General features: G+C 42.6%; 1 long non-coding RNA gene across 1 annotated transcript; it reads left to right on the top strand.

Annotated features, from left to right (window-relative positions):
• The first annotated feature begins 861 nt into the window (after window positions 1-861).
• On the top strand, window positions 862-2,278 carry LOC308399509. The gene is made up of 3 exons (XR_013972188.1): window positions 862-941; window positions 1,027-1,138; window positions 1,219-2,278. It is a non-coding gene; the product is annotated as an uncharacterized lncRNA (long non-coding RNA).
• The last annotated feature ends 17,945 nt before the right edge of the window (window positions 2,279-20,223 follow it).

The raw sequence follows: 20,223 nt of genomic DNA, 5'->3' as shown, positions 1-20,223 counted from the left end.
CCACGTAACCCATATAGTCATTATGGCGATTGCAAATAATCCTATACTTGGAAATAAACACTTGTGTTTGTTTTGATGTGTTTGACTAAACATCAGGGCCCTGTTTCAGGAAGCCGGTTTAGTGGAAAAACTGAGTAAGTATACCCTGAGTTAACGAAAACTCTGGGTTTTCGGTTTCACAAAGCGAGTTCAGATGAAGCCTCAGTGAGTCACTATGACGACACACTCCGTGAAGCTAACCTGCCCCCTAGCAGGTTTACTACAACTAACCCTGACTGTCTCCGCCCCTTTGTCGGAAACCTGACAGTAGGAAGTGTCGGACATGGCGTGCCCCTTCCTTGAAGAGCCAGTAGATCGTGAAGCCCAAATTCTCCGCAGAGCTCTCCGCCGGGAGAGAGTGATCAGAGCGCGTTTGGACATTTTATCATTTCCTGATGATTTTCTGTGTGAACGTTACCGTTTCTCAGCACAATCTATAAGTTATTTGGATAACATCCTCAGGCCATATATTACGCATGTGACACATCGTGGACATCCTCTCAGTTCTGTACATATTATTTGTATTGCACTTCGGTTTTTTGCAAACGGGAGCTTTCTGTATAATATTGGTGACGCTGAGCACGTTTCCAAGGCTACCGTCTGTCGGGCAGTCAGGAATGTTACAGTTGCACTGAAACGTCTCCTGTACTCGTTTGTGTTCCCCGGTCATAGACCCACAAGATTTATCAAAGAGGGATTCCACAAAATTGCAGGTATCAGGATGAACAAAACTTAATTTATGATGTGGTGATACTTGAACTACTACTTAAATTTTACATGTATTTTCACGGTTCCCAGGCGTGATTGGCTGTACAGATGGCACTCACATTCCAATCATTGCTCCTTCAGTAAATGAAGGAGACTATGTGAACAGGAAGTCTTTCCACAGCATTAATGTACAGGTACATAGTTCCCTGTAGCATTTCAAACTAACAAATTATTTCATTATAGTAATAGATGCTAATTTGTGTTCTCTGCACTGTGAAGATCATATGTGATGCTGCCAACATTATCACAAATGTGGAAGCCAAGTGGCCAGGCTCTGTCCATGACTCACAAATATTCCGTGAATGTACACTGAGCACAAAATTTGGACATGGTGAGTTGAGAATACTTTAAAATATATAAAGACCAATTGCTTCAGGGACATTTGAACTGAAGTGTATCCTTCTGTCTTAGGAGAGTTCACTGGCTACTTGCTTGGTGATAGGGGGTATCCATGTTTACCCTATTTGCTTACCCCTTACCCTGACCCTGAACCGGGCCCACAGCAGCGATATAATCTGGCTAATTGCAGGACAAGAGCCAGAGTTGAAATGACTATCGGAATGCTTAAGGCCCGGTTCCAGTGCCTGCAAAGACTCAGGGTCACCCCAGAAAGGGCATGTGACATTATTGTGGCATGTGTGATTCTTCACAACATTGCCACAATTAGAGGAGAACACTGTCCTTCTGAACCAAACATCAGCAGTGATCCAAACCATGAACATCCTGACCCTCCCACGGACATACAAGATGGAAGCGCAGTCAGAGACACCATATGTCACAATCATTTCCTTTGACCCATCACCTCAACATGTTGAAAGAAGAATAAACAGATTTTTTGTTCAACTGGCTTTATTGGTCGCCTGTGTTTCCTGTACACAAAGTATTAAAAGATGTAAACCTCATAAAGTGTCTCTGTTGCTTCCTCCTCTGTAACAGCTGTCAATGTTTCTTCATTATTTTCCTGTAGTAAAGAAGTTAACAACATTGCTGTTCTACTGTAAACTCATATAATCTGTGGAGTATTACTCACAACTGCATGTTGGTCTGGCTCAACAGGAGGCTGCACCAGATGCAGTACACCATCACCATCAACTGATAGAATATGAGGTTTATACAGGTCACTTATAACTTACAAGGGACCAAATGGCAATTAACAAACATACCAAGCACCTTACACTTCATTGTCATTATGCTCTCAAAGACAACCAAGGCTGAGGGAAGGCAAAATCAGTAGGAAAATAACTTCACTACAAAATAATCCATTATGGTAAAGAGTTTATCAAATGAATGAGTAGCACTGCAAAGGTGACTGTGAAGAAAGGATGTATGCACATCATGTATTATTTTGAATTTACCCCTTATGTAGGCACTTGTGTCTTGCGGGGTTATTGACTCAGAGGATGTCCCCGCAGAGATGCCTTCAGCCACAGGGCGCCCACTGTTTTGGCTGAGGGCCAACTGCTCAGCCTCTGTGTAGTGGTGGTGGTGGAGGACCCCCACCTGTTTTTCGGGCCTCCACTTTTTTTCTGTTGGCTATAACGGGCCACATTTGAGCATACAGAGTAAGCAAATATGTACTTGTAATGTGCTCAGATAATTTCAATAAGTGCTTACAGAAAGAAAATTAATGTAGCCTCTAACTGCAATTGATTTACATCGGACAAACAGACCAAGCACTATGGCTCATAATACAATTACACCTCACCTGTTTGGACTATATTTTTATATTTCATTTTTACTTGCTGCCAGGCACGTTTGGGGCCTGTTGGGTTGCACCTGCGCTCACATCACATCACAAAATAAAATGTATAAAATAACAAATAAAATAACATATGATAAAATAACGTGTTAAATGGGTGGAAATCCCTAGATCAATGTTTATATTAACACTCACGCATTGACTCTGTCGGCTATGTTTTGCCATGCATGCTCCCTTTGTTTTGCAGCTGAGGCTGTGTTACTTTTTTTCTGAGAAATTTGCATGTTATCGGCATATGCTGCCATCAGAATTTCGGCCTCAAGCGCTGTGAAATACATTGACCGCGCCTTCTTTCCCTCCGTCTCCATGGTGACTCGCTTAATCTGTGCTCCGCTTATCAGGGCTTTATGTATCCTCGTCCGCGCGCTTCACTTGGGGTTAAAGCAACTCCGCGTTGACTGAACTAATTGTTATCAGCCTTTCTGAAACGGAATATTCCGAGTTGGACAGTTCGGGGTTACTCAACCCTGCGTATCATTTTTAACTCTGAGTTTTCTAAACCGGCTTCCTGAAACAGGGCCCAGTACTTGAAGTTTGGATCCCTCCATGCTTATGGATCTATGACAGAAGTATGAGCTCAAACTGACATAGCCTACCTTGTGCACAGGGAAGGCAAACGCCAGATGTGTTTTGTATTCATACCATCGGTGTGCAGTTGGCGCATTGTGTGCTTAGTAGATGATGGCTTGTGTGTACTGTTTGATACGGAAACACCATTTTTACAAAGGTGTGAAGAGTTAATCTAGCTGTGTTTGCTTTTGCAAGAGAACTAAAATGTTTGGATAATTGGGTGACAGGTTGTTTTATTTGTGTGTAGAGTTTTGCTAAATTAGCCAATAGTTACATAACATGTGCTTAAGCAATCAGAAAAAACTGTAAAGAGAACACATCAGCACAGCCCAGGTTTGCAAAGCTGCACCTGAACAAAGCCTTTCCTGAGCAACACCCTCTGGACAGACGAGACCAAAGTGGAGACGTTTGCCCATAAAGCACAGTGGTGTCACAGGACCACCGAGTGAGGTCATTGTCTCCAGTCGTGTTAGTTCGCTTTATTATTGCAGATACACTAAGCTACTGATGGTGACTCTTATTGTTACTCTTTCATTATCAAACTGTGTGACTTATTTTTACAATTTTATGTAAAATGATGTCAGTAGACTGCAGCTCATGGAGCTCAGTGACTTTTTTGGATGGACCTGAACCTCCAAAGTGCAAACTGGTGATCGAATCAGCTGCATGTTCTCCACACGGAGTAAAGCTTGTTTGGCTGCAGTGCTGTTTCTTGAAACAATTCAAATGTGGAAAAAATCAAACTCGGTACATGTGGTACTCATTAACTCAACACATCGGGCCAGCTGGCAGTTTCTGGCAGGTCAGACGTGCAGACGCCTCTTTCTCCCCGATGGTCCTCTGTGAACCCGCTGAGCTGTTTCATCAACAGAAGCTTCAAATCAATAAGTTCCTCTGACACACTGACATCCTCCTCATCAGCGTATCAGATGGCACACAGTCAGCTTGCAGCTGTTAATCAGGGACTCCTGTGAGCACGTATGTAAATATGACATGTCTTTGAAGAACCAGATGCACTTCTTTGATGTTTTCCTACACATATCTGACACTGTTTCTTTTTCTTTTTGTTAGTTTTATCGTCTGAAACATTAATGTTAAATCTTTTATACATTTCTGGACTGAGCAATTGTAGTGCATTGGGATTTTGGGGAATTCTGGGCATGAGTGAAAACCGGAGGAAATCCTTACGTTACTGAAGCTCATCTTCTCGTGTGCCTGTCCATTGTTTCGTCAATGAAAATTATCTCCTTTGTGTTCGAGCCTCTCCACTAGTTCTCTTTCAAAGAGTCAAAACAGTGATGAATGAGCTTGATTTTATTTTGGGACAGTGGGCAGGGTCACATGGGAGAGCAAAGATTTTCTTGTGTTGGGAACAAAAATAATAATCTGTTTTTCTTGTGATTATATGTTCTGGAACTTTTGGCTCCAGAATCTAAAATCTGGGAGCTTTCAGGGTAATTAAAGAAGACCATCCCTTTCTCTGCTTTAATTGTACTTAAATCACATGAAGTAATGTGGACAATACAAAAAAATGACGACCATCCAGTCAAAGCTGAGACTTCCTCCAAGACAACCTCCTCTGGCTTCTCAAGGACACACAGTCATCCCCAATCCAGCTTTAAGATGGACTCTCCTGGTCTCTTACTGTCCTGGGTCTGCCAAGGTATTCCAGGTATTATTTGGAACTTCTCACCAAAGAGGCATCCCGGTCAGCTTGCTCCGTTCAATGTGAACTACCAGCTCTATTCTGAGCACCTATTAAAGGAGGTTTATCTTCATTGTTTGTATTAACAGTCTCATTCTTTTGGTCACTACCCAGAGCTCGTGACCACAGATAGAGTCGTAGCTCAACCAGTAAGTCAACTGCTTTGCTTTCACACTCAGCTCATATCGGTACAGTGTACACATCACTGCAAATGCTGCTGAAACAAATTATCCATCCCTTTTCTGTGCTGCTCACCCAGAGGGCAGAAGCTCATTCCCAACCTGGAGAACTGATCTCGGACATGGAGGTGTTATTTCTCGTTACAGCCGCTTCACAATCCACCAGCCAACAAAGCCAAAAGCACCACATCTACAAAAGGCAGGCACGAGATCCTGAGACCAACAAACCCTCCACCCTCTACCCCATCACTGAACCTAGAAATGGTAGAAACAGAAACGGTAGTGGGCAGGCTCCACCAAGAACAAGTCTGTTAGTTAAAGTTACGTTTACAGAGATGCTCTAAAGAGGAAACAACAAAAGAATCACTGACTGTATGTGAGTGATAACGAGATGTCCTGTGATTGACTATGACAGTTTCACAGTTACCATAAGAGGTCAGGAACAGCTGCAGAGCTTCAAGATTTTACAGTTTATTAGTGTTGATTATAGCTGATGTTTGTCTCTGAATCTTAATGGCTTTTACAATTTTAAATATGTCAATAAATACAGCAGCTCACAGTGCAGCTGACGGCACTCATGTCAGTTATTATTTAAGGTCATATCCAATACATTATCATGTATGACGGTGATCAATGAAGCTTTTTTCATAACCACCTCATCTTTATCAGAAAACATATTTCATCAAAACTGGGTCTGATTTCATGAAAAATGAATTCCAATTGGTGACACATGTCACCAGCCTGTTAGTTACAGTGTGTGTGTGTGTGTGTGTGTGTGTGTGTGTGTGTGTGTGTGTGTGCGTGAGAGAGCAGTAAAGTGGCCTTTAGTCTCTGTTTTCTGTTTCATTCTCAGAAATAAGCCTTTCTGCTCAGCAACAGTCTGCTCCGTGTGCATAATCCTGCACTGTGCTGTTTGTGTGACGAGCGGTTTGGGTTTCAGAGCTCTAGACTTTTGCAAAACAACATTTCTAGCAAATCTTTCGGGCGTGCATGATTTAATGACTGGACTTCTTTAGATATCAATAAGTGGTTAGCTCTTTAAGTCTTTTGTCTCTGGTTAAATTCTCTCTGTCTAAGAACCTGGTTGACTATAATGCTACCTCCTAACCTGAGGCCTAGACCACCAGTGGGGCCCACATGCATAGGCGCTGAGCTTCTTTACTGCTGTTTCATATGAAAAAGCGTGTAGCCATGATACCCACTGGTTCCTGGGCTCTATGCTCAAACACGGTCCAGAGGTCCTTTCAGGCTGAGGTGAAGCCTAGCAGACAGCTGCAGCCACCTGTGTCACCATCCACCTGTCAGCCAAAGAGGCCACGCCCCTAATGATGCAAAGCTTAAGCCTAAATACAATTTAAACAGTTGTTATGAAGAAAGAAATTATCTATAGAGACCAAACAGTTTTTGTATCAGGCTGTAAACATGTTTATTTGTGTTGTAAAGTTTTAACATGGGAGTCTGTGGACACTCACTCACTGTTGCCTCTACTGGACTCAGAGGAACTGCAGGTTTTGGAACTTTAGCATTCGCTCAAAATCAAAGAGATCATTTTTCAGTTTCACACTGACATCTTGAAAATCTTTTAAAACAGTGTGAGAAAAGGAGGATATGTTGGGATAGGCAGATGATCCGCTGCAGAGACCCACAAAACTAATTCTGTCTGTTTGAGAATCCTGCAGTAAGTCTTCCTTCAGAAAGTTTTGATTCATTTTATTGCATATTCAGCCCTGAAAGCAATTTGGGAAAGTTTAAACTTCCTCTTTGAATTCCAAACACAAAGATACAGAGTAAATTTGTTGGAAATGAAATGAGAGTATAATGTCCTACAAACTCTACAATTACCACCTAATTCAAAGTGCTGCAGGACTCTTGTTTTAGGCTGCTCTGGCTTTAGCTCTCTGGACCTAATGAAGTGGCAGCTGAGTGTAAGTTTACATGCTTTCTACTGTCTGAACTCTTCTGTCCTCACTGAGCGTTAACCTAAAAAGCGGAGCACCTCAGGGCTCTGGCTGATCGCCTACACGGCTCTGATAAAGGCTGTGAAGGAGGTTTGGCATTTTGCTGCAGCCTTGCATGTTGTTGTGGAAGCCATCTGTCATCCTGCATGGCAGGGGTTGAGGATAGCCTGGGGGGCCTGGGGGCCTTAAGGCCTGGCCTGGTCTCTCTGATCCCTGCGTGGCATTTCCATCCGGCCGTGACCACCTGAGCACCGCGCTGTGACTGGCTGCAGCCAGAGCAGGTCGGAGCCGAGCAGCAGATTGATGGAGTAACCGGTGGATGAAGCTGGGATCAGGCCTCCGTCAGTCCCCCTTTCTTTCCTAATCATGGTGATTACTCACGTTTTGGTGCCTTGAACACCATGTCAAACAGAATGATTTCATTAACAATCCATCGGTTCCATTCATGCCTGTTTTTTCTTAAAGGGCTTCTTATTGTTTTCAGAGCTCTGACGGCAGAGCCGTGGGGATATTTTTAACCCAACTCACACTGAGCAGCAGAGTAACCCCAGCACAGCTTCTCCTTTGTCACACTCACTGAGGGATCTGTGAACGCAGTGTTAACGGGACCGGCTTTCCCTCACTGTCTGTCACAGCATCGGATGTTTGTTACAGATTTCTTAACAGCACATCCAGATTCCAGATAACGCACACGCACAAAGTGGCTCTGCAGTCTCCACAGAAGGTAGCAGCATAACAGGCATTTAACATAATCCAGCATACAAATTCCTAAGGAATAAAAGAAGATACTGTACAGCTGTTTGGCATTTTACATTCTGTGTTTAGCACTGTGTCACTATGTTAACTTGGGTTGGCATTTTAGCAATGTTTTATTTATGCCATGTAAGGATATATAAAACATTTATAATAAATAAAACCCTCAGCAGACATTAGAAACATAACTCTGTCCAGGCCCAAGCAGCCAAAGGACACACAGGTACAGGTGAACTCCTCAAGGAGTGCAGAACAATGAAAATTCCTGCTTAAAAGTGTAACTACTGTTACAGTCACACTAAAGAAAACTGACTGCAGACTAAAGTAAGGCAAAATGTTAATGTGACCTGGTCAGCAGTGAGCTGTTGTCTCACTATGACCTAGGATAGCAATGAAACAGAAATAACACAGTTTATGCTGGAATGTGGTCAAGTAATCTGCAATCTGTCTGTGATAACACAGCAATTATCTGGGATAAATCAATAAAAGTCAGAAATATGTTGCTGGTTTCAAACGTCAGAGATTTGAAACAGAACAACCTTGTTTTTATTTAAGAGTATAACCAGAAGACTAGCAGCTGACTTAAGTCCTGTGTTGCAAAGAGTCACACTGCAGTCGAGCTGAGCTGATCAGACCGACTCATATGATGATGAGAATCTGTTCTCATCTATTAATTACACAGTAGTTACTTGCAGACCTGCTCCAGCCCATCTGATGCCGATTCCAGTCTTGCCGAGTCGGACCACAGTTGTTTGGAGACTGGTTGCCTCCCACTGAGCAACCTGTGCAATTATCTTGCAATCGAAAGTGTCCAACCAGAGGTTTAGTGTGTGGTTTGTCAAGAGTTGGTCACTGAGAGCAAAAACGCAGTCAGCAGGCAACAAAGCATTATAAACACAAACCTCAGACACGGCATCTAAACTCCAGAGAAAAGAAATACCCACTACTGCAGTCACAGTATGGTTCAATCCACTTTCTTGGCCTCAACATCAGCTCCATCCTCATCTTCCTGTTTCAACAAACCAGGTAGGGCGGAGCAACAGACAGGTAAGGGTTCACTGTGATGTCAGAAACCTTGTTTGCTGTGTGATGGCATGGGAAACAAAGCTTCATGTATTATTTCTAAAGTGACTGTTGAGGATAAATATGATTCTGCATTTAAAAAATACAACAAACAGCAGATGAAACACATCTGAACTGATTAATCGGTTTAAACCAACTGAACACCATAAATATTATTTACAGGCCAAAATAACTCAAATTTACCAAATACCAATTCAAGAGTTTCATTTTTTAAATTTTACTGCCAAACATAATTTTCTGAACACATTCACCAGGTAGACCTACAACATTTAATGTTATTGCAGGTCTGTGAAGGTCCATAAAAACCAAGAACATCCACAGATACGGTGACCTGTGCAGAACAGGTCATCGTGGTTCATCATGTTCTCCTGATTGACATCGTGTGCAGTGTACAATTCACTGCTAGTGTTTGTGTGGCTGGATGAACAAATGAATGCATGAATGAATTTTTTAATGGTTGATTATATGAATGATTTTATGGCTCCTGGCTGCATAGGGGATATTTGAATATTGGACGCATTTACATTTGGATGGTTGTTTGATTGGGTGATGTATGAGTAGGCGGTATTTAGATGGATGGATGGCTATTTAAAGTGTCAGTTTCTTGATGGGTGGATGATGACTGGATGATGTATGGGTAGTTTGACATTTGAATAGTTTCCTGAATGAATGGATGGATTTTTATGAGAAGGCCGTTGGAAGCCATCCTAAAGCATGACAGAGATGTCTTCAACATTTTGGGATCCAGAAGAAGTTTCCATGCAGGACCAGCTGTCATTTGAATTTGGCCATTTAACGTTGCAGGTTGAAAAAAGAGGGAGTCGAGGGAGTTAATGGCCCACCTGATTTAAAGATGCATTACTCCACCCAGAGCAGGTTAATGTACCTCCGGAGAATTGGATGTGCAGTCCATGGTTTCACCTTATTGATCAGTACACTTTCGTCATGCCTGCTGCGCACTCGGTCCTGCACATACTCAATAAAGCTGTGACAACACATGATGACACTGAATGACTGCCGACTTTGACGGATTGTATGTCTGAGTCCGGACATGGAAACGCAGCAGCATTTCTCTGAACGACAGTCGACCTACACATGATTTATTTCCCTCCATCGACTGATGGATCAGTGAAATGTGACACTTTGTCAGATGGTGCCAGAGAAGAACGTTTTTAAATCTCTTCAAATGTCTTTAACATTTTAATTTCATGCAAATGATTTTATTCCATACAGCTGTCTGTTACAGTTAAACTGGAGGAAACTAAAACACTCTGGATGGGAACATGTAAAATTTACAGTGAAAGGCTTAAAATATACTGATTTAGCATCTGATGCTTTTATCTGTGGAGACATTTATTATACAAACTAAACTCTTAAAAACAATCTGTGTAATGTATGAAAATATTTTAACGTGATTTAATAAGGGCAGGAAAAACAAAAAATATAAAAACTACATTTTTAATTTGTATGGTAAATATTATCCTGGAATAATGCAGAGCCATGTTCTGTACGTGTTTGTTTAGTCCATTATCGAGTTGGGAAACAGCGACCTCTGTGGCCGTACTGGTAATTACAGCCCTGTACTTTCAAGCAGCTGTCCCCAACCCCCGGGCCACAGACCGGTACCAGTCCGTGGGTCATTTGGTACCGGGCCGCGAGAGTTGAGGCTTGGGTGTGAAATTGATGGTTTTCAGGGTTTTTATTGTTTTTATCGGTATTTTTTATCGTTTTTATAGTTAACTTGGTTTCCCTGGCTCTTTCCCCGTGTGTTATGAATACATTTTCTTATTTATTTTTTTTGTACCAGTACTGGTTTTATTTTGTTGTAGTTATCCGCAACACCTTAAAGGCCGGTCTATGAAAATATTGTTGGACATAAACCAGTCCGTGGTGCAAAAAAGGTTGGCGACTGCTGCTTTAAAAGTCTGTAGCTGTGCCACTCTGATGGAGGAACAAACAAAATGTCATCATTTTAATGCTCTGTGGATTGCATCAATAAATCAAGTATATCTATTTACACAATCAAATATATCTGTAATCTGATTGGCTGTGGCCAGTTAGTGAGTTCCTTGCGTGTATCGCTGCTTTTCCTCTTCTTTATTACCTAACACGTGGCTCCCTGCTGTGGGCAGACTGATGCATCACCCACACCAGGTGAACAGGTCACCTACCCGTGCGCCTCCGAGTCTCCTCCACCACACATACATCTTCCCAGGCTTCTCCACCACCTCATCCTAACAGGCTGAACAGCTGCAGAGGTTAAGAAAGGCTCCACCTCAAACTTTCAACCTGCTCTAATGTTTGTTGTAAGCATTGCTTCAGATGCTCCACTTTGTTTCCTCCCCTTCTAAATTCCCACACGCTTGTCCTTCTGAGTCCATGCCTCCTGCACAAATGAGTGAGTGTACGAGGAGGGCAGAGAGAGGGAGTCCTGCAGAAGTGTCTCTGACAGCTGGAGGTTTTCCCGGCAGTCTTGTGTTAGAAGTGTAAAGAGGCAGATTAGAGTCAGTGTGGCTCTGAAGGACGCTGGCTGCAGCGCAGCTTTGATGTATTCTCTCACTAAAACGGCTTTGCAGTAAATAAAAGTGCCAGAAAAGAAAAAGAGAGCTGGAAAAACCGCTTTCGCTCTGGCAGGGAGAAGTTCTCTGGATACTCGGCTAACTGAGCACTCAGTTTGTTTTTCCCGTCCTGCAGAGCCCTGTCTTTGGCACGTCTGCCTGTGTTTGGATGAGGAACAGTTGGACGTGTTTTACTGACCTGGGCAGCTGCCCAAACATGAAACCCAGAAGAAAAGCCGGTTCCACGAGCCGTGCAGCCCACATACAGGATTATATTTAGTGTCTGCACAGAACCTCCGATTCTGCCACTTTATGCAAGTTACAGAGATTCTGAGACATCATCTCCATAAAAACATTTTTCACGTGTTTGAAAGTGAAGCTGAGACACAACCACTGCAAAAGGAGCCACTTTATAGTTTAAGTACAACTGATTTTTCTTCTTTACAAAACAGCGGCTACAACGTCTCCTGGGACTGCTCTTTATTTTAAACTTTAGCTTTAAGGTGTTTCTGAGGCCTTTTCTATCCACATCATAGATAAAGTGTGTCAGTGCTTTCCATTAAAATTCATACCTCTGTGGCATTTATCAACTTGCCAGCATTCAAGAGCATTCAGAACTAGAATGTCTGACCTGAAGAAGTCCACCTCTCTGGCTGTAAACAAGACTGAGAGTCTGCAGATGTGTTAAGTGGATGCTGACCAAGGTCACTTTGAGCGAGCCAGAGAAATCTGCGAGGACGCGAAGTGATTTAAATCTAAAAGTAACAGAGCTTTAAAAAAAGGAAAAGTGTAGCAGCTTCAGCTGAAATGTGAAAGTCTAAAGATTCCCAGCCCTGCGTTCACCCTGAAAAATCTCATTTCAGCTCTGATCTCTTTGGTCGCCAGCAGGCCCTGAAAGCATTTTTAAGTGACGGCTGTTAGGAAAAGAACAACTGGGTGTGACACGAGAGGCGGGAGGCTGCAGTGTCAGCTCTCTGTCACTGTTTGTTGCAGGTTTAGGATGAAGGAGGTCAGAGAAACAGATCTGATCCCCGAGGGCCAATCTGTCCCCTCCACCTTTCATCAAGAGTTTCTCTACAAAACTTTCCACTCGGCGAGGATGCAAGCGAAACCAGAGGAGGTTTGGCAGGAATGCGTCTGTCTGGGTTTGGATACTTCACTCACCTCACTGAGTGACCTTAAGACAAGTCAATGCTGATGAGGAGAGAAACCATCTGACTCCACTCAGAGGGAAAACAGTCTAAAAATACAAGAATAAAAGTTTTGTGTCCCAATCAGACACCTCAGCGTGACGCAGTCTGAGTTTCCTGATTTAGCCGCCATTTGCCTGAATCGTTCTTCAACCTACACACAGACTCTGTGGAACCAAACAGAAAAGCTAGCCTTCAAACACAACGAGTTTTACTTAAAAATGTCGTATACATTGGGTTGCACTGAATCACAGCTCAGACACTTTCTGCTCAGTTTTCTAGTAAATATTTTTCTCCTGCCACACCTGGTCCCTCCATGGTTACAAGCCAGGTTTCCATTTCCTGAGGTTCTTATTTAGGTCCACTTAATGAGCTGATATCATCAAGACCATTAACTGCAGAAGCAATGTAACAGAGCTTCTTCATTAGCCCAGTTGTAGAACAAAGGAAGCTCTGTGAGGCTCATGCTAATGCTAATCTCCAATCTTTAAATTCAAATGACAAACACACATATAAATATACACCTTTCTAGATTTGCTTCTTTCCAACAGCTCTGGGCTCGTTGTGTAAAAGAAATAATGCATTAGGCATCAGTTTTTCTGTGAATCACCTGTATTTATTCCTTTACTTTGACAAATCTGCATAAAGTCAGCCAGGTCCTGGTTGGAGCACATGCTGCAGATGTTTTTGTCTGTGTGAAACAAACAGGTAGATGTGTACAGTCCGGTGAGTCTGGACATAATGTTTCTGTTTCCAGCTAAAAGACTCACTCTGGCTGTAATCTGTTTACTGAATTTAGTACAGTGATCTGTTACACAGGTGTTGGGTCATGTCTTACTTGGAGGAGAGCTGGAGATCCTGTCTGTGTCTGTGCTTGGACTGCTGTACTGCAGTACAGACAAATGTAATTGGATTACAGTAGTGCATTACTTTGGAGCACATTACCTCATATTGGCTCATATTGCTTCATATTTGTCCTTCTGTGACTGCCAGCGTTAAATAAATCAGCAGGCATTTCTGGCAGCTTAACTACATATTTTACTTGATGATCTAGCAGCTTGTGGAGTCTGCAGGTCTGAGCTCGACAGTTAAACCTGACTGACGTTCCCTAAACAAAGCACGACAGCGAGCTGAGAGCCGCGTCCGCCAGCGTGGCGGGGAAAATGGAGCAGCGGTGGTGGGAGAAGTGACACATGAATTTTCTCTTTGGGTGAGACTGCTCGGTCTGGGAGAAACCCAGCAGCTGAAATCCTCCCAGGCTTTGTTCTTTCATCTTTTTTCTCCCAGCGTGACGTTCAAACACAATAACCAGGACACTTTGCGTATACGAGGTGGCCTACATACTGATTCATAAAGCAGCCTGGGTCTGAATGCTGTTCAGAGCTTGTTATCTGCGCGTTCACAAAAGCCAGAAACATTTACATTAAAATGCGATGGAGCGAGTTCTCAGCAGCACGCACAGACCTGCTCGCTTTAGGCTTTAATAATTAGAAGGAACACCTGAAAGAACTTCAGCTGTGACGGTTGGACGTCAGCCTGAACAGTGTTACAGTCAGCTGGTAAATATATTTACTCTGAAATGAAATTAACTTGCCACACCTTTGAAAAATGAGTCGTTATTTCCCTAAAATACCTGAAAATTAGTTTCAGTTTAGATAAGAGCTAAAGAGCCTGTTTACATCCTGAATGGGTGTTTTTGACTTGGAGCAGGGAGGAGGCTGAACTGAACCTGCATAACCATCAGGAACGTTACGCACCCTGAGGCTGGGGGCTCGCTGTGTGTTCGTGTTCTTCTGACTGCTTACACATGTTTACAGATGTGATGTGACCATCTTTTATATCCACAGTGACCTCACCCACCGCTTTAAGCACCTCCATTAAAGCCATAGAGAATCACCTCCAGACAAGGACTTACTCATGTTTCTGACCACAAATAACCACATGAGGTTCCACCTATGTCCTTTAACACAACCTATACTCACAGCCCAGATGCAAAGCAGTCTGGAGACGCCGTGGCATTGGTCACATAATTACAATTCTGTACCTTTTTTAATGAACCAAGAGTTTCATTATGCAGCAGAACTAAGGGAGGGTTTAGAGTCGCCTGATCCAGTCTACAGGTTCGGCCTCTAGTTCAGCTTTTAGAACTCTGAGTACTTCAGACTGAAGACCTCTGTTAGAAGAACATGGATAATATAAGAGGAAATTTTTGTTTCTTGGTTGTTGATTTTGTACTAGCTCTGCCCTCTCCTCCAAACATTGATGACGACCATCCAGGGTGACCTCCTGAAACCCTGCTTTAAAACTGTAGTCCAAAACGCAGGTGGTGACGTGTCTTCAACATGACTTATGCAAAATAATAAACAGACCAACGCACAACCGCCTGTAATAAATCTCAGAGGTTATCTTGATGTAAAACGAGTCCGTCTGTGTGAATGTTTGGACAGTGTGGGTCTGAATATTATGTACCTGTCGCCTGTATACGTTCACATCTGAGAGAGAGGCAGATGGTAATCCAGGGGCCTGCAGGAAGAATAAATCACAGCGACACCTTTAAATGTGCAAGAGCTGTTATCAAGATAAAAACAACTGTAGTGCCTGGTTTAAGTCCTGAGGTGACGGGTGTGATGAATCTCTGAGACCTGACGGGCCATTTCATTTCCAGCCATTCCCCTCTGGATGCAGACGGAGGTATGGCTGAATTAGCTGGCTACTCGGCCTGATTGACTTTGCCTCTCTTGTCATGTTTTATTTTCCTCGTTTTCTACAGGAATCCCCTCCGTTCTTCTCATCACAGCTGAAATTGATTTTGTCATTACGAATAGTCTGAAAACAAACCAGCAGCTCATCACGTTTTCTATTAAAGAAACAGCAGGACAGTTATTTCTGGATCTGTTGAGGTCAATAAGGCTGGCCATGTTAGGTTCAGCAGCATGTCATTGTTCAACCAAATCTGCCTTCTGCCTGTGATTTGAACCATGTGACATTGGAGCTCAGCTGGTATTGGCCCTGTTTCTGTTCCATTAAACCAGACCTTCCCAAAGTGTGGGTCCCGCCCCCTAGGGGGGGGGCACAGAGCCATTGCAGGGGGGGCGCGGCATGAAAAGGGGAAAAAAAACAATGCTTGGACACTGCTAGCACCGGGCGCCCACACAAACGCAAAGCAGGAGATGAAGCATCGCTGAATATGTTTCCAAACCAACTTCATTCTAAGCCAAAGACTAGAAAATATGGTGAAGCATGTCTGCCCTTTGGCTTCACCTGCACAAGTGCCGAGGTAGGTCTCCCCTGCAGAATTGGTCTTTCCTTCGTCGGGAGCAGCGCTGGGCTGTTTAAATCACAGACAAACAGTATCCCACATTCTTGATTTTTAGTTCACAAACACTTGTTTTAATGACTAACTACTCCTGACATTTTGGTGATGTTAGCTCGTTATACAGTAAAGTTACAGTGGGATACAAATAATATCAGGCTGATCCTGCCACGATTTGTTCCCCCTGTCTAAATCACAGACAAACGGTATCCCACAGTTGTTTATGTTTTTAAACCCATTTTGCACAGAGAGGCATTTTTTGAAAAATTGATTGATTGCAATGTTGAATATTATTACACAGGAAAAACAACAACTACATGTAAAATAATCACACTGTGATGCCTCTGCCTTTCTAAATGGAGGGACAGAAACTGCGTGCATATATGTAAGCCTGTAAAACCTGAAGATAGAGACAAAATACTATTAATCTGACTATCTGCCATTCTGCAATTCATCTCATGTAAACAATAACGTGGCGCACAGCGTGATGTGGAAAAAGGCACATACCTTTAACGTTGCGTGACGAACTCTGTATTCCTCGTCCGTGCATAAACCCAAAAAAGGAGTTTTAAAAAATCACCGTTTTCGGTGATTCCAAACGCCGTTTACGTGTGGACGAAGCAGCTGCGTTTTCAAAATCACCCGTGTACGTGCGGACGCAGCGTAAAAGAGGTAGTTTATTTTCTTACTACCTGCAGATTACTTGTATTTGCTTAATTGTTTACTAAATGTTTGAGGTGTGAAATAAACTGCAATGGAGCAAAATATGGGTGTGTGTGGTTGGAGGATGTGTTTGTGGGGGGGCGAATATTTTTCTTGTCAACCAAAGGGGGGCCCAGCAAAAAAAGTTTGGGAACCACTGGGTTAGAGTGCATCTGGGGAGATCTGGAGAAACTCTACAGAAAGGATTAGTTTTCCTGCTGTTTTTAATGAAATATCTGACCAATATTATAGCTGCTGTGAGGTTGTTATGTTAACAGACTGTCCAAGCAGTCTGAACTCCAAACTGGAGCTCATGCTTGGACTCTGTAAAATTCTACTATTTTATTGCCGGTTGTTTAACAGTAATTAGCAGGTACCCGTGTCTGTAGCTTGAAAACCTAGCTTGATAGTGTTTACTGATGAATGATCACTTTACCTTCTCATCCATATAAGAGAGCTTCTGGCTCCAATTAAGCAATGTGGCAACAGCTAATGCTTCAAAATGCAGTGAACATGTGATGTCACGGTGTCTGCGTCCATCTTTTATCCCATCTAGGCTAAGACCACACCTATCCTAGCTAACCGCCCAGCACACCATGCTAACTTGCCCACAGGTTCATAACACTGGAGGGCTTATATTTTTGAAAACAGTCTCTAATGACACTACTCCATGGACCCTGCACCACAAGACTGTCTGAGTTTAAAACCAAATAAAATATTGCTTTAAAAAATTTGACTGGACAAACATCTTAATAGATCAGCGTCAGCATCTGTTTAAGTCTGGTCTGGGGACGCACCATAAACATTTGAACAACGTTTGATACCAAAGCAATATCTGTTAACGGGATGATTCTGCTAGATATTCTGACTGAATCTTCTGATTTTAGAAGAATTTATTGGACGTTTCTTTTCTTTCTGCTCGGTTTGTCTTGCTGATGTGTAAGTCCATTACAGTCCAGATCCAGTGGTGTTAATCCCGTCTGAATGAGGCTTACATGCAGCTTTCTGCGTCCGGTGTGTGCATGTTTGTTAGCTTGCTTTGACCATCTTCAGTGAAAGGAAGCTGCCAGTCCATCACTGCTTATCTTTCCTGTGCAGCCTCCTCGTTGACAGTTCACCATTTTTTTAAAAGGTGACATCTGACCAAAGAGGAATCCCACCGCCACGGTGTCTCACCTCCCCCTGAGGATTATCCAGCCTATGAGCTGCAGTGTTGTGCTGATATTAGTTAGAAGCTGTGTGGCTGTGTCGCTCTGCTCACAGGTGAGGGTTTCTCTCTAGGCGTGACTGTCTGAATGCTAATGAGGTGGCGGATCGCGCCAGATCTGCTCACGATGTCTGAATGTGTGAGTCAGACCAGATGTGCAGGTCACAGCTGCTGAAAATAAATGCAAATCAGAAAGTGATGAATCACTTTTGAACTCTGGCAGCTCCTCTGTCATTTGTACAGACGTAAGCACACAGACGGCTCACAAGTGAGACTCGTGTCATGATATTTGATCAAGTCAGCTTTCACAAAGGGATACCCATCATCAAAAGTGATATACTAATGAAAGAGGCGAGAGTGTGAGTGTGGCATACCAAACACCATCCATGCTACTGTCAAAGGTATTAAATAACACTACACTACAAACCAACAAAAGGTGTCACAAAAAAATTATTTAAAAAAAACTGGCCCTTAGAAAAGATAAGCATTACCCAAACAATATCGTGTGCCTACAAAATGAAATAAAATACAGCATGAAAGAGTTAGCTGCCTCCACAAGGTGGTGTCTGTATAAAAATATATAGCAGCGAAGGCTTCATAAATATGAGAACACATTTACTGAACATTAAATAATGACCTGTCTAAAAATGTCCAAACCTGGATAAATCTACATGAACAGCCACATCTATGCTTCCTGTTTCATATGGGACGCACTTGGATTCATTCAGAGTGAATGGGGCTCTGTGGAGCTGCAGGGAACTTTGAGAGGTGAGAATAGCAGCCTCCTGATGGCATCGCCTTCGCCAACAATTGCCAACTGCTTCTTCCACACACATGAAGCTTCTGCTGGACTTTAACTACACTGCTAACATCTGCACAACATAATCTCCAGCCATCAGCGGAGGATGCCCTGTCCTCAATCCTCAACCAACCAATCAGCACACAATAGGAGAATGAGGGTGTTTTTTGGACAAAATCGACTTCACTGTGAGAAAACCTGAAAGATAAAAGTGTTTTTCTTCCAGTTTGTGCATGTTATGATTTATGAAAACTAAAATCAAATGTTTTTGTCTAGAAGTGGAAATCTTCATTTTTTTTACTCCATTAAAATTAACTAAAGGAATTGACTCCAATCATCTAGCACATTAATAAAAATGAAACCAATCTAGCTCGTTATTACTTTTGTCTAAATTAGAACAGTTAAGCACCTGATTTAATTCTCCTTATCTAATCAGTCCTGTAATCCAGTCCAATCACATCATTAATTCAAGAGCTACGCCACTAACTACATTTCTATCAGTAGAAGAGGAACCATCTAGCCCATCACTGAAATCATCTATGATAATGATTTCATTACCTCTCTCTGGAGAATTAATAGTTGACACCCTGCAGTCTGCAGAGGCAGGCCTGTAATTGAATGTGTAAGATGAAGAGTAATGTCAGTTAACTGGCTGTAGATTAGAAATGACACACACATGGAAGCCAGATTTGCTCTGTGCAGAACAAACCATCGCTTTAAGTCCTGAGATGATTCTGTGTGTCAGAGATGAAACTAATGAGTTTAAAAAGAATAACATCTTGGAGATAAGTAACGAGAAATGAAAATTAGACACCAGATTTTTCTTTATTTTATTATTATTATTATTTCTTTCTTTTATTTTTTGTTCAGAGACAGCAGCACTGACTCAGATCCTCCTCAGCCTGTGTGTGCTTACACCTTTGACCAAAAACTAAAACTTTATTTTATCAGAATTCAATGAGTAAAGTCTTGTTTTTATTTTTATTTAAGTGAATATTTGTATTTTGTTCCACAGACGTTTGGTTTGATGTTTTATGCATGTTTGATATGTGCATTAAAGTTAAACTGTACACATGACAGAAAATAAGGAACAAAATAATAGGCCCTCTTTAAAGGTTATCTAGCTCAGAGTAGTGAGGGTCAAAGGGGGCCGGATTTAATCCTTCTGTTCTATTTGAATCACTATTGGCCTCCTGTTATCCCCATGAAGTTCATGTGCTGAACATTTTTCTGGTGCAAGTGGAAATGGCGTTGGGGAGGGAGCGTGACTGTAAACCGCCACCCGGGTGTGTTGGTGCAGATAGAAGCGCCGCAGAGAAACTGGTATTAATTGGCGCTGGGAGTGTGAGGATATCCTTGCTGCCCAGAATGTCACCTTGAGATCGTAGCAACGGAAAATCAATTAGAGCCTGTGATGCAGCGCGGCAGGATGAGGAGCCGCCGCCGTCGCCGCTCACTGCTTTACATTAGCTGCTGGAGCCCACAGGCCCAGGGGCCGAGTGTTTGACTATTCAGCTGATCGTCTTCTTTGATGTCAGAGAACATTTAACACCAAATAGGACAGCTGATTACCTGTTAACATGTTTATTAATGCACTGTAATCAATAATTCCACATTTCCTCCTGGATGTAGTGCATACA

The sequence above is a fragment of the Rhamphochromis sp. 'chilingali' genome (genome assembly GCF_963969265.1).
Source record: "Rhamphochromis sp. 'chilingali' genome assembly, chromosome: 7".
Taxonomy (NCBI): Eukaryota; Metazoa; Chordata; class Actinopteri; order Cichliformes; family Cichlidae; genus Rhamphochromis; species Rhamphochromis sp. 'chilingali'.
The sequence above is the reverse complement of the archived record's forward strand: the minus strand, read 5'-3'. Positions and strand labels throughout refer to the sequence as shown.